Source organism: Astyanax mexicanus, chromosome 6 (genome assembly GCF_023375975.1).
Source record: "Astyanax mexicanus isolate ESR-SI-001 chromosome 6, AstMex3_surface, whole genome shotgun sequence".
Classification (NCBI taxonomy): Eukaryota; Metazoa; Chordata; class Actinopteri; order Characiformes; family Acestrorhamphidae; genus Astyanax; species Astyanax mexicanus.
In genome coordinates, this window is record NC_064413.1 from 53,382,788 (window position 1) to 53,397,911 (window position 15,124).

The 15,124-nt window shown below is 41.8% G+C and overlaps 1 protein-coding gene and 1 long non-coding RNA gene across 2 annotated transcripts in view; both read left to right on the forward strand.

The window, feature by feature from the left end:
* Positions 1 to 15,124, forward strand: part of LOC125802538 (uncharacterized) — a 99,694-nt gene that overhangs the window by 15,519 nt on the left and 69,051 nt on the right. The window lies entirely within an intron of this gene.
* Positions 7,959 to 9,625, forward strand: LOC125802531 (uncharacterized). Its single transcript, XR_007439666.1, has 3 exons — positions 7,959 to 8,275; positions 8,385 to 8,418; positions 8,661 to 9,625. It is a non-coding gene; the product is annotated as an uncharacterized LOC125802531 (long non-coding RNA).

Here is a 15,124-nt window from a genome sequence, read left to right on the forward strand (position 1 = left end):
TCAGACCATCGAACACGAGCATGGAGGTCACTGCCATGGGCTTCCTAAATCACTCTAAATCCCCTCTGCCCTCCCTCTTCTCTCTGCACACTAATGAGAACCGGGGAGCCGGGCTCCGGGCTCCAGGGCTTTGTGACCCCGGGCTGAACCCAGCGGTTTTTACAGCACCGGGATTTCTCCCTGCCAACGTAAACCTCAGAGCAGGCACTGCACTGCTCTCACAGGGCTGTTCTGGAAAGTGGCAGTGCCGGATGGGAATACATTAGGCAGCAGTGACCCAGCGGCAGGGAATCCGACGGGTTAAATTCCAGCCCGATGGGTGGAGATGCCTCAGAACCACACGGACGAAAATACGGAGTGCAGAAAGCTCGGAACGCTGTTCTTTTTATACCTCTTTTGAGTGAGCGGCGGTGGCCAAGCTCCGAGCGGAATTATGGTTATTCCTTTGTGCTTTCTATTAAGGAAAGGTCAAACGGAAAACTAATTAGGGGGGCTAATTGCCTCGAGGCCAAACCCAAACACAGACGGTCTACCAGCGCTTCCTCTCCGCGGCAGCCTGCGGTTGAGGTTGCCAGCGCCTGTGTCCGAGCACTTGTGGGAATTTCAGTGTGCAGCTCTGAACTTTGTGGATCTTTACTCCAACAACCGCCGCTCACAGGCCCCGCTTTCACTGCTTTGTGTCCCTTTACCATTCATTCATCCCACTCAAAGACCGGAGTCACCATAGAGTTTCCTCACCCACTTTTATTTCTTTAATCCCTCTTTCTCTGGGCTTCACGCTTTCAAGCGCACTTCTTTTCTTCACTGTAGAGCGCCACTTTCGACATCTCCTGATGTGCCAAGGCTTTTGTTTTAAAGTCAGAGCAAAATAGAGAGAGAGAGAGAGAGAGAGAGAGAGCTGTAGGGAAAGCAAAGAAAAACAGAATACAGCTCTGGAAATAATAAGAAACCACTTAAAAATGATGAGTTTCTGTCAAGTCAAAATGTAAATAAATAAATAACAATAATGGAAAAAGTGAGAGGGCGGAGCTAAGTGTGAGTGAAAGTGAAACTTAGCAGTGTACCAAGAGCCAGTGTCTGTAACAGCTATGTTCTGTTTAGTTAAAATTTAAGTTGATGTTCGGCAAACGGAATGCCTTCTTTGAAACATGTGACTGAACCGCGCTGCTGCTCGCGCTGCGGACTCGCTGTGCTCTCGCGAGGGATCGCGCTGAAATCGCGCTGAAATCGCGCTAAAATCGCGCTGGACAGGAAAAAAAAAAAGGTGAGCAGGCTGAGTTTTCCCCGCGGTGAAAAACGGGTCCGTCTAAGACGTGCACCAGAGGCAAACGGGAGACAGCCAGACTGAGAGTCCTTGAAGAGGACAGCTATGTAGACGACATTCTTACCTCTCATAACAGCAAAGACATTCTGGACAAGATAGTTGGTGAGGTTGAGGAGATTCTCAATACTGGTGGATTCTATCTCAAGCCATGGGTTCGGTCAGGGCAAAGTGAGGAGACATCAGCTGCAGAGACCACTGATGCAGAAAGATCAGCTAAGGGGAGCAATGCCTTGATACTTCCAAATCAAATGAAGGATGGGGAAGATAAAGCTCTAGGAGTTGGATACCTCGTGGAGGAGGACAAGCTTTATTTAATGACCTCAATTAACTTTTCAAAAAGGAAAAAGAAGATGAGGTTAGGTCGGGATCTCCATGAAGGTGAGGTGAGAGAAAACACTCCTAATCCCCTGACAAGAAGGGACCCAATCGGCCTTGTCACACCAGCCAAACAAAAAGGTGCTGTTCTGGTGAGAAAGGCTTTCCAGGAGGTGGGATCACGAAATCTGACACGTGACACATGGGATAATCCACTTTCAGAGGGCCTTAGAGAGGATGCAGTGAAACTGTTTGTGGAATATGTGCAACTTGGCCAGATTACATTTCAGAGGAGTCTTACACCAGCTGGTTGGAAAGGAAAGCTATGGGGAGTCACATTCTCAGGTGGGAGCGAAAGTGCTTACGGGGCTGTGGCATACCTAAGGTGGCAAACTGACCAAGGAATTGAGGTCAGACTGATTGAATCCAAAGCCAAACTGACACCACTGAATCAGAAGGGGGAGGCTGTTAAAGCGGAGATCTGCGGTGCAGTCTTTGCAACTCGACTTCGGAAGTATATTGAAAGGCACAGCCGAATGGAAGTAGAACGCTGGCTCCACCTAGTGGACAGTCGGACAGTGCTGGGAGCAATTCAACGGGACAGCTACGGATACCAAACCTTCTTTGCCAATAGGATTGGGGAAATTCAAAAGGACAGCTCAATCAGTGATTGGTGGTGGATTCCAGGAGACTTCAATATCGCTGACATCATCACCAGAGGAATTTCTCCTGAAGACCTAAATGAACATTCTGTATGGCAAAGGGGACCAGAGTTCCTGAGAAGGCCTGAAGAAGAATGGCCAAAAAAGTCAGCAAAAGAGGTTGCGGTTGATGCCAGAGAGGATATCAGCAAGCTTCAGAGAAAATCATTCTCTGCTGCAATAACAAGAAGTCAAGCTAATAAACCACCAGAAACCATGGCAAGACAGGGAAATAGTTTGGAAGAGTACAACCAAAGCTCAAGCACTGAGAGAACAGTTAGAGGAAGAGCACCAGCTCCCTCGATGGTCAAGACACTAGACGTTACAAGGTTCAGTAACTTGCATAGATTGGTCTCTACTGTTGCCTGGGTTTGGCAAGCTGCCAAGAAATGGCTAAAGTTAAAAAATCAATCCGGTGAAAAGGCAAAGTGGGAGGTTACTCTTCAAAAGAAGGCGACTAAAAACTTGACAAAAGAACTAGTGCTGAACGTGAGGGAGCGTGAAGATGCTTTCCGGGATCTGGTTCTGTCTGCTCAAGAAAATGCAACATTTTCTGTCACTACCCTTAACAGGTTGGTGGTGTACAGAGAAGAGAGCTCTGGACTGCTACTGTGTGGAGGCAGAGTCCAAAACTTCAGTGAAGACAGAACAGCTGTACCAGTTCTACCACATAATGCATGGATATCCACATTACTGTGTTTGGAATCTCATAAAACAAACCATGAAGGAGTAGCAGGAACTCTCCTCAAAATGAGAAAGAAGGCTTGGGTGATAAAAGGCAGAAGACTTGCAAAGAGAATCGTAGATAGCTGTATTATCTGCAGAAAAACCAGGGCCAGGAAGTGTCGGCAGATCATGGGTGACCTTCCACCTGAAAGATCAACACCATCCACCCCATTTGAGTTCACCACTTTAGATCTCTTTGGCCCTTATGAGGTGAGGGATGAGGTGAAAAAGAGAGTAAAGCTCAAAGTGTGGGGAATCGTCTGGTGTTGCATGGCATCACGAGCCATACATGCTGATGTTGTCAGTGACCAGTCTTCTGAAGGTTTTCTGTTAGCCTACAAGAGATTTACAGCTTTGAGAGGGCACCCAAGAAAGCTTTGGTCAGATCCAGGCACAAATTTCACGGGAGCAAAGCCTGCACTTGGAGAGCTTTATTGCTACCTTGATCAGTTGAATAAAACTGAACTGGAGAGAGAGGCTGCTAAAAATGGAACAGAATGGCACTGGCACATCCATCCTGCAGATTCTCCTCATAGAAACGGAGCTGCTGAAGCAGCTGTGCAGATAATAAAGCGAGCTCTGCAAAACCTAGGAGGAGATGGTAGTTTGACATGGGGAGAATTCCAGACTTTCCTCTACATGGCAGCCAACTTGGCCAACGAAAGACCTATTGATGCCAGGATACAAAGCAGAGAAGACTCTGTTGAGTACATCAGCCCCAACTCACTACTGCTGGGACGAACCGGACCCAGAGGAGACCCAGGTGACTTTAGTTTTCAAGGGTACCCTTACAAAAGGCTAAAGGCTATTCAAGAGGAAGTGAACAGGTTCTGGAAGAAATGGTGCCAATTAGCTGGGCCGAACTTGTTTGTGAGGAACAAGTGGCATATAAAAGAGCGAAATGTGGCTGTTGGAGATTTGGTCTGGCTTGCTGACCAGAATGCTTTAAGGGGACAGTACAAGTTAGCCAGGGTAGTCAGTGTAAATGCTGACAGTAAAGGCATTGTGAGAGATGTCAAGGTTAGAACAGTCCCAAGCTACCCAGTCTCAATGGCAAAACCAGCTAAGAAGGGATTCGCCAATAAAGGTGACAAGGCTACCAGACAACCCTCCACCAAGATCCCTGCCACAATCCTTCATAGGGATGTTAGGCGTCTGATTGTCCTACTTGCTGCAGAGGAGCAGGAGATGGACAGTGACTTTACCAGAGAAAGGCAACCATAGTGAGGTGACCTCCTTGGGTTGACACCAGGAGCTCAAGTGGGAGGTGTCAAGTCAAAATGTAAATAAATAAATAACAATAATGGAAAAAGTGAGAGGGCGGAGCTAAGTGTGAGTGAAAGTGAAACTTAGCAGTGTACCAAGAGCCAGTGTCTGTAACTAACTATGTTCTGTTTAGTTAAAAATTAAGTTGATGTTCGGCAAACGGAATGCCTTCTTTGAAACATGTGACTGAACCGCGCTGCTGCTCGCGCTGCGGACTCGCGGTGCTCTCGCGAGGGATCGCGTTGAAATCGCGCTAAAATCGCGCTGGACAGGAAAAAAAAAAAGGTGAGCAGGCTGAGTTTTCCCCGCGGTGAAAAACGGGTCCGTCTAAGACGTGCACCAGAGGCAAATGACTCTTAACCTCCATTCTGAGGTAGTTTAAGACACCAGTGCAGGATTGGAGAAGGAGACTGTTGGACAGGCGCTCACACGGAGGAGAGAGGAGAAGCTGAGTTGTGCAGAGAGGTGTTTCAGCTCGTGTTTGACTGCAGAGAGGCACTGGTAGGATCTAACGTGCCACCTAGCACATGTAGAAGTTTAAGTATTGATATAATTTGCAATTGTTAGTGAAACAGTAAATTTATTGTGTGTATTTTGTGTGTATTTTAGGTTATCAACCTGTTAACTAAATCCTGGAAATAATAAAAATCCCTAAGAGGAGGCAAAGTTTCATCTGTTGTGGGGAAATTTACTAAAATATCCAGAGTTTGGGAGTGGATACAAGCGCCCTAATTGTAGTCACAACACAGGCTTTTTCAAGTTAAGCCAAGAACTGAAACGAACCTGAGATAACTTGACAGTTTCTTTGATTTTACCAAATTGAAAATAATCACAAGCCATCAAACCAAGCTAAACTGCTTGAATGTTTGCACCAGGAGTAAAGGCATAAATGTATCCAAAAGCAGTGTGTAAGACTGGTGGAGGAGAACATGATGCCAAGATGCATGAGAACTGTGATTAAAGACCACCAGGGTTATTCCACAAAACTTTATGAATATGAACTTGTTTTCTTTGTATTGTTTGAGGTCTGAAAGCTCTGCACCTTTTTTTTTGTTATTTACGCCATTTCTCATTTTCTGCAAATAAATGCTCTAAATGACAGTATTTAAATATATTTATTTGGAATTGGGAAGAATTGTTGATCGTAGTTTGTAGAATAAAACAGCATTGTTCCTTGTACTCAAACATAAACCTATAAATAGCAAAATCAGAGAAACTGATTCAGAAACAGAAGTGATCTCTTATTTTTTTCCAGAGATGTATAATATATAGCAGACGAACATACTGAAATTTGAGAAGTAAAATGAAGTCAAACAAAGAATAAAGACTCCTGGACATCCCAGTAGTATGTTTAATATTTAAGGTTTTTTGAAAATGTAGCCATGATGCAATATAGTTAAAAAGAGAATGTTATGTCTGGGTTTTTATTTTTAAGGTTACGTTTTAAAGATTTACAAAAAAATGAAATATGAAATGTTGCAAAAAGATTTGATACAGTAAGGAACTTCAAATTATTGTTTTAAATGTTATATTTGTTTAAATTGTCTTTTTTTATCTTCTTAATCACATTATTTAAACATAATTTATAGACCATTTGAGTCAAAAAATTGTTCCAGAATCGAAATTCGTTTCTGGATTGAATCATAACCCAAAAAATCGGGCTCAAATCGGAATTGAATCGAATCGAATCGCCAGACACTGAGAGATTCGAACCCCTAGGCATGATGGTGACCGGCAGCTTCTGGCTAGAATTGTCCTTGTAAACATAGACACATGACTCTGTTCTCCAGGGATCTGGACCCTGTGTTTGACTCTGGATCGACTGTGACCTGAAAGAATCCTCTCTGCAGCCACATCAGTTGTGTAGTTAGTGGTTTCTCTCTGGGTTCTGCCCAGAACAGAGCGGGCGGATTGGGATTGTTCAGCTGTAGAGCTGTAGAGCTGTAGAGCGGTTAAACACATGAACGTCTTGGAAGGATCTGTGAACGGAAGTCTGTGAAAGTGCATCTGTTGCCTGGACCATGCCAATCTTTTCTACACCATGCAGTTTTAACAACAGTTTAACCCCTTTTGTGATAATCAATAATATTGTAATTTGATAATGCTATTATTATAAGTATTGAAATAAGTATTGACATATTTTAATAGCATAGAAAATTTAAGTGAAAGTAAAAGTCACAAAAGTATTAAACTCATCCAAAATATGGAGTGAAGTAAAAGTGGTAGTAGGAAAAAAAATACAGTATTTTAGTACTTAAGTACAGTAGTGAAGAAAAATAATACTCCAGTAGATACAGATACAGTATTTCACTACTTAAGTACAGTAGTGTAGTAAAAATAATACTCCAGTAGATACAGATACAGTATTTTAGTACTTAAGTACAGTAGTGAAGTATAAATAATACTCCAGTAGATACAGATACAGTATTTTAGTACTTAAGTACAGTAGTGAAGTAAAAATAATACTCCAGTAGATACAGATACAGTATTTCACTACTTAAGTACAGTAGTGTAGTAAAAATAATACTCCAGTAGATACAGATACAATATTTTAGTACTTAAGTACAGTAGTGAAGTATAAATAATACTCCAGTAGATACAGATACAGTATTTTAGTACTTAAGTACAGTAGTGAAGTAAAAATAATACTCCAGTAGATACAGATACAGTATTTTAGTACTTAAGTACAGTAGTGAAGTAAAAATAATACTCCAGTAGATACAGATACAGTATTTTAATACTTAAGTACAGTAGTGAAGTAAAAATAATACTCCAGTAGATACAGATACAGCATTTTAATACTTAAGTACAGTAGTGAAGTGAAAATAATACTCCAGTAGATACAAATACAGTATTTCACTACTTAAGTACAGTAGTGAAGTAAAAATAATACTCCAGTAGATACAGATACAGTATTTTAGTACTTAAGTACAGTAGTGAAGTAAAAATAATACTCCAGTAGATACAGATACAGTATTTTAGTACTTAAGTACAGTAGTGAATTAAAAATAATACTCCAGTAGATACAGATACAGTATTTTAATACTTAAGTACAGTAGTGAAGTGAAAATAATACTCCAGTAAATACAGATACAGACATCTCTCTCTTTTTTGCTCTACCTCTGTCTCTCTCACTCTTTCTCCTTCTCTGTCTCTCACTTTGTCTCTCATGCTCTCGTTCTGTGCATGTCTCTTTCTCTGTCTTATTTCCTCACTTTTTCAATTTCTTTCTCTTATTTTCTCTCTCTCTCTCTCTCTCTCTCACTCTGTCTAGTTCTCTCTCTCTCTCTCTCTCTCACTCTGTCTAGTTCTCTCTCTCTCTCTCTCTCACTCTGTCTAGTTTTCTCTCTCTTTCTCTTTCTCTCAGTGCGTTGGGGTTGGAATCGCTCCCTCTGGCAGTGTTTGAGGGCAGTAGGGAATCCGACTCAGTTTGCTGAGTGTGTGTGAGTGTGTGTGTGTGTGTGTGTGTGTGTGTGTGTGTATGGAGTGTGTGTGAGAGAGTGTGTGTGTGTATGGAGTGAGTGTGTGTATGGAGTGTGTGAGGAGCAGTGAGCGCTGCAGATCGTTGGTGAAGGATGTGTGTGTGTAATCATGTCGCAGGTGAGTCTGATCTTTCTCTATAGCTGATCTGAGACTGTTCTGGTTCTGCTAGTTTGAAGGTTCTGGTTCTGCTGTTTTTGAGTTTCTGGTTCTGCTGATTTGGAGGTTCTGGTGTTTTTGAGGTTTTGCTGGTTTGGGGGTTCTGGTTCTGCTGGTTTCGAGGTTCTGCTGGTTTCGAGTTTCTTGTTCTGGTGTTTTTAAAGGTTCTGGTTCTGCTGGTTTGGAGTTTCTGGTTCTGGTGTTTTTAAAGGTTCTGGTTCTGCTGGTTTGGAGTTTCTGGTTCTGGTGTTTTTAAAGGTTCTGGTTCTGCTGGTTTGAAGGTTCTGGTCTTGCTGGTTTGGAGGTTCTGGTTCTGGTGTTTTGGAGGTTCTGCTGGTTTGGAGGTTTTAGTTCTGCTGGTTTGGAGGTTCTGGTTCTGCTGGTTTGGAGGTTCTGGTTCTGCTGGTTTGGAGGTTCTGCTGGTTTGGAGGTTCTGCTGGTTTGGAGGTTCTGGTGGTTTGGAGGTTCTGGTTTTGGTGTTTTGGAGTTTCTGGTTCTGCTGGTTTGGAGGTTCTGGTAGTTTGGAGGTTCTGGTGGTTTGGAGGTTCTGGTTTTGGTGTTTTGGAGTTTCTGGTTCTGCTGGTTTGGAGGTTCAGGTTCAGGTTCTGCTGGTTTGGAGGTTCAGGTTCAGGTTCTGCTGGTTTGGAGGTTCTGCTGGTTTGAAGGTTCTGGTTTCTGCTGGTTTGGAGGTTCTGGTTCTGCTGGTTTGGAGGTTCTGGTTCTGCTGGTTTGGAGGTTCTGGTTCTGGTTCTGCTGGTTTGTGGATCTCAGGTCTACAGGAATGTTAACTCTGCAGATGTTGGTGTTCCTCGTGAATCTGAGTGACTCCTAATATGGATTTGTTGAGTTCCTCTGAATGCCTGAAATGCTTGTGCTGAAGGTGGACGGTGTCACTCGGATATCCGGCAGGAGTGTGTGTGTGTGCACGTGTGTGTGTGTGTGTGTGTGTGTGTGTGTGTGTGTGTGTGTGTGTGTGTGCGCCTGTGCATGTGTGTGTTTAATGTGTGCATGCGTGTGTGTGTTTATGTTGACCTTCAAAAGTTTGGGGACACTATATACAGCTAAAAAAGAACACTTAAAAATGATGAGTTTCTTTGATTTTACCAAATTGAAAACCTCTGGAATATAATCAAGAGGAAGATGGATGATCACAAACCATCAAACCACCAAACTGAACTGCTTGAATTTTTGCACTAGGAGTAAAGCAGCATAAAGTTATCCAAAAGCAGTGTGTAAGACTGGTGGAGGAGAACATGCCAGAATGCATAAAAACGGGTAAAAATGAAGAGAGCACTTCAGTTTCTGAATCAGTTTCTCTGATTTTGCTATTTATAGGTTTATGTTTGAGTAAAATGAACATTGTTGTTTTATTCTATAAACTACAGACAACATTTCTCCCAAATTCCTAATAAAAATATTCTCATTTAGAGCATTTATTTACAGAAAATGAGAAATGGCTGAAATAACAAAAAAGATGCAGAGCTTTCAGACCTCAAATAATGCAAAGAAAACAAAAAGTTCATATTCATAAAGATTTAAGAGTTCAGAAATCAATATTTGGTGGAGTAACCCTGGTGGTTTTTAATCAGTTTTTTTCATGCATCTTGGCATCATGTTCTTCTCCACCAGTCTTACACACTGCTTTTGAAAAAAATTATGCTGCTTTACTCCTGGTGCAGAAATTCAAGCAGTTCAGTTTGGTGGTTTGATGGTTTGTGATCATCCATCTTCCTCTTGATTATATTCCAGAGGTTTTTAATTTGGTAAAATCAAAGAAACTCTGTACTAGCTTTGTAGTAGCTGATTGCATTTATTCTTTTCTTATCAGAAATCTGAATATGTTTTTACATGACCGCTTTAATAGTGCTGTGCATATAAACACACTCTGTGTCCTATAGGGGTGTACCATATCGTATTGTACGCAATAATAATAATATCAATAATAACATTGCCATGTCCCCACCCCTAATTATCACATCAGGGTACTACTTTTTTTTCGTTGCTGTTTTTAGCAAAAGAAAAAAAATCACACTGTTCTCATTTCTCATTATATATCTACTAGAGACTATATTATAGATTATATTTGTCCAGAATCATTTATTTTTTATTATTAATCCTGGATATATGGAGATATTGGGAGTGCATTATAAATATTATTTGCATCATGACATTCTGGATCATTGAATTCTGTTACAAATCTGATAAAATTCTTGTATTTTTTTTATATCTCAGTTAGAGGTGTGTCATATCATCGTATGCAATGATAAAATTAAATTTTCGTTTTGTTGCAGTAGTGCATTCTTTTTTTTTATAATTTATTTCTAATTTTTCCCATTTTCTCCCCAGTTTACACGGCCAATTACCCAACCCATTCATTAGGACTCCCCCTATCACTAGTGATACCTCAACACACCAGGAGGGTGAAGACTAACACATGCTTCCTCTGATACATGTGAAGCCAGCCACCGCTTCTTTTCGAGCTGCTGCTGATGCAGCATTACCGAGCAGCCAGCGCGCTTGGAGGAAAGCACAGCTGCTCGGTTCTGATACATCAGCTCACAGACGCACTGTGCTGCAGACATCATCATAGGAGTGATGTGGGGAGAGAGCGCCATCTACCCACCCGGAGGGAGTAGGGCCAATTTCTAGTGCATTCTTAAATATGTTTTGTTTGTTTTAATTCTGTGTTTTGTCATATCGCCAAGAATATCGTTATCAACAAAATAACATGAAGGACCATATCGCCCACCCCTAGTGTCATATGAGTGTGTGTGAGTGTCAGTTAGTCAGTAAATCAGTCTGAAGCGGCCGCATTCCTCCGGCACTACAGAGGGTCAGGAGGCAGGGCGAGCGTCCAGCGCTCGACGCTCTGTTGACATTAGACTCATCCAGTCCTTTCACATCTGACTCTCAGAAGAGCTGGACGGCAGGAAGAATGTAAATATGTGAGATATGTGCATGTTTCCCAGGCTGTGTTATTGCCGTCTCCTCGGCAGCCCCCGTGTGTGTGTGTGTGTGTGTGTGTGTGCAGTCTGGCCGTATGGCACAGAATGTCTCACCATTAAGTCAGTGAGTGCTGATATTTGCTTCAGAAGGCAGTGGGAAGGAGGTGGCACTTCCTCCTCACAGCACTGACTCTACATTAACCCTTTCAGACCCAAACCTTAAAGAGACCATCTGACACAACTACACACTTTACCCATCACTGATCAAATTAAATCAAATCAAATCAAATTTATTTATATAGCACTTTTTACAACTGATGTTGTCACAAAGCAGCTTTACAGAACAATGAATCAGACAAAACACTGAACATATAATACAGAACCCCCAGTGAGCACAGAGGCAAGGGTAAACTCCCTTAGAGCTGCAGGCCGAAAATCAGCACAGCAGTGCCAATTTTACACGTTATAGACCAATCAAGAGCTGAGTCTCTCAAAACCCGGGGAAAACAGCAAAACAACAGTAATCAGCCCTTTAATCAGGCCTTTAAATGACTTTTTAAAACGTTAATAAGAGCATGTTTCTGTTTTTTTTGGGATTAAAAGCGTGAATTCAGCTGTAACTGGAAATATATTCACTGCAAAACTGTGCTGGACTGAGGTGCACAGCTTTCCACACGTGCTCACGTTTACAAGCACGTGGCCAACCATGTGGATGGAGGCCATGCATGCGGTTAGCTCATGTTTACTCATTTACTGCATCCCCTTCGCGCTCCCCCGCACGCTTCTCGGGCAGCAGCAGCCTGTCACTCACACAGACACAGACACAAAGACAGCGCTGTGCATCTACTTCTTGTGTCAAAAATCAAAACGGTGCAACATGACGTGTTTGATTTAATTGCCTTAAGTGACGTTGCACGTCCCGCGATGTGACTCTTGGACAGTAAGCAGTGGTGAGTACCTATCAAATGGAATACTTTCAAGGAGGGACAACCAATGAAATGGAAACAACTTACAACATTTTACTATTGTTGTTATCATATTATAGTCATATTAGTGTAAAATCCTGTAATATTACTCTACCACTTTAGTCCACTTAATTTTCTTTCTTCAGACACTGCTTTTGGATCTCTCAGCTTGTCCAGAAATGCATGTGTACAGCTGTCCATTAAGAGGGAGCTCAAAGCGTGATTTGTGTTTATAGCAGTGTAGGAAAGAGGCCAGGGTTAATCTAAAGAATTTAAAATGTCCAGGGAGGAGGATTTTCTATTAGATATTTGAATGTATTCAGTATTCAGCAACTGTACTCATGTATTCAGCAACAAGAGTATTAGTGAGGTCAGGCTATAGGTTTTTGGGTAATCACCACCCCACCTCATGCCCAACTCAATCCAAAAGTACAGAATGAAGCTTCATCATTCCAGAGAACACAGTTCTTCACAGCTCCAGGAGCTTCAAGGAAGCTTTTGACTCTCGTTAGCAGTTTGTCTTTCTCTGAATGTCAAAATAAGATAACTGGTATGTTGTTGAAACTTTCTTGCGTGTGTGTGTGTTTGTGTGTGTGTGTGTACTGTTTATTTAGAGCATGACTGCCTCTGACATGACACAAGAAGACTTTTGATCTTTTGTTCTGTCTTTAGAGAGAAAAACCTCATTCCTCTACTGTGTAATTGCGCTGTGTGATCCTGGACAACGCTAAAGCTTTGGGAATAGGCTTAACCGTGTGTGTGTTTGTGTGTGTGTAAACTTGTGCATGCTTTTGGTCTTGACGTTTCTCAGAATAGTCTCCCAAAACATCACCGCAGATTTCTGGCCTTCTGCTCCAGAAGCCTTTTTAAGAGCAGGAATACGAGTCCAACATAAACTACAAAGCTGACAGAGAGAGAGAAAGAGAGAGAGAAGACAGACAGACAGACAGACAGACAGAGGGAAAGACAAGGGCGTGTGTGTGGCCTTTTTGCGCGAGCCCGGAAAAAAGCTGGCATGGCACAAATACACCAAGGCCAAAAATGACATCACACACACACCAGGGCAGCCACTATCGCAAATCTGTCAGCCTCAGAGCGAGCGAGGGGCGCGAGAGCAGCCGAGCGAGAGAGCGGGTTTCAGAGAAACTCGGCTCCAAACCCAACCGGATCTGGCAGCGGACTCGGCAAGCTTCAGATAGCTTTACTCAAATAACCTGTTTGATGAATTCGGGTCAAATTCAAGTATTTGGATTTGGATTCTGTACTTGGATTTGTCATCGTCTCCCACACTGAGCAGATTTGGTCCTGCAGAACTTTAGTTGGGCTGTAGTTGGGTTAAGAAAGAGTTTTCAGAATAGTTTTGGGTTCAGATGGAATTTTGTTGGGTTCTGAACATTTTTGATGAGTTGTAATTAGATTTATATGGAATTTTGTTGGGCTATAGTTGAGCAATAGTTTTTACATATGGAATTTTGTTTGAATACAGTCACATGCAGATGAAGTTTTGCCATAGTTCGGCAATAGTTGTTGGATTTTTGTTGGGTGCAGTCTGGTTCAGATGGATTTTTGTTGGGTGCAGTCTGGTTCAGATGAATTTTTGTTGGGTGCAGTCTGGATCAGATGGATTTTTGTTGGGTGCAGTCTGGATCAGATGGATTTTTGTTGGGTTTAGTTAGGTACAGATGGATTTGTGTTGGGTGCAGTCTGGTTCAGATGGATTTTTGTTGGGTTTAGTTAGGTACAGATGGATTTTTGTTGGGTTAAGTTAGGTTCGGAAGATTTTTTGTTGGGCTATAGTTGGGATATAGTTGTTACAGATAGAATTTTGTTTGGGTGCGGTCAGTTTTAGATGCACGTTTGTTAGATGCAACAGTTTAGGTGTGATTTTGTTAAGTATAGTCAGGTTTAGGTTAAATGTTGGGCGGCTATAGTTGTTACATAGATTTTTTGTACTACAGTCAGTTTAGATGTGATTTTTTTTGGCTGCCATCAGGTACACATGGATTTTTGGGGGCTCTAGTTGTTACAGATGTAATTTTGTTGGGTTCAGTCAGTTTAGATGTGAGTGTGCTTGGTCTAGTCAAGTTCAGATGGGTTTTTGGGGGACTATAGTTGTTACAGATGGAATTTCATTGGATTCAGTCAGGTTAAAAAGGATTTTGTTGGACTACAGTCAGTTTAGATGTGATTCAGTTGGGTACAGCCAGTTTAGATGTGATTTTGATGGACTACAGTCAGTTAAGATAGAAATTTGTTGGACTACAGTCAGTTAAAATTGTATTGTTGGGTCCAGGTGGATTTTTGTTAAGACATACTCAGATATTCAAGGAATTGTATTGGCTATAGTCAGATTTAGCTGGAAAAGTGTTAGCAGGATTTTTTTTGGCTACAGTTGAGTTTACACAACTTTTTTCAAGGTCAAAATCAAGTCATTATATCTGAGTACAGGTACAAAGTGTAACGAAATTACGTTCCTACAAAACCATGGTGCAATATGAAACAACAACCAGTAGACAAACTTATAGTGCAAGTTGTAACAAAGTGCTCCAGTAAAAACTGTTGGGCTCTGAGAGTGTTACGTTGGTTCTCATCGAATGTTTTTAGGCTTTAGTCAAATCGGGATGAAATTTTGTTGGCTACAATTGGATTTAGATGGAAGTTCAGATGTTTTTTGCGGTACAGTCAGAATCACTGAGGATTCTTTAAGGATAGGATGGAGTTGCATTGGCCTATAAGTAGATATAAGTAGATATAGGATGGATGGATACTTTTTATATGGGTTTTAATCAGGTTCAGGCAGAATTGGGTGGGATTTAGACGGAATCTGTTCAGCTATGGTCGAGTCCAGAGATCTGATTCAGTGCTGCTGGGGTTCTGCAGTGTAACCTTGGGAAGTTTGTCGAGTGTGAAATATGATGAGGTGTGTAACCTGGGCTGTAGTAGTGCAGCATGCATTTATTATGGATGCGCAGTTTTGCAGAGTTGTAGTTTTTCCTGCAGTTGTAGGAGAACTGCTACTCTGCAGTCTTTACTGCTGTCTGTGTTCAGACAAGCATAATTCAGCTCAATACATCATTACAAGCACTTTATTTAGCTGAATGAGGTGCTGCAGCAGGAAAATGCCAATTTTTACAGAGTATCCCCAGGCCTTACTGTAACAGAGTGTGTATTTATATGTAATTTAATAACAGTTTGTTGTCAGTAAGCCACTAGTGTCTTTTTGTAAGTAAAGACTAAGCTGGA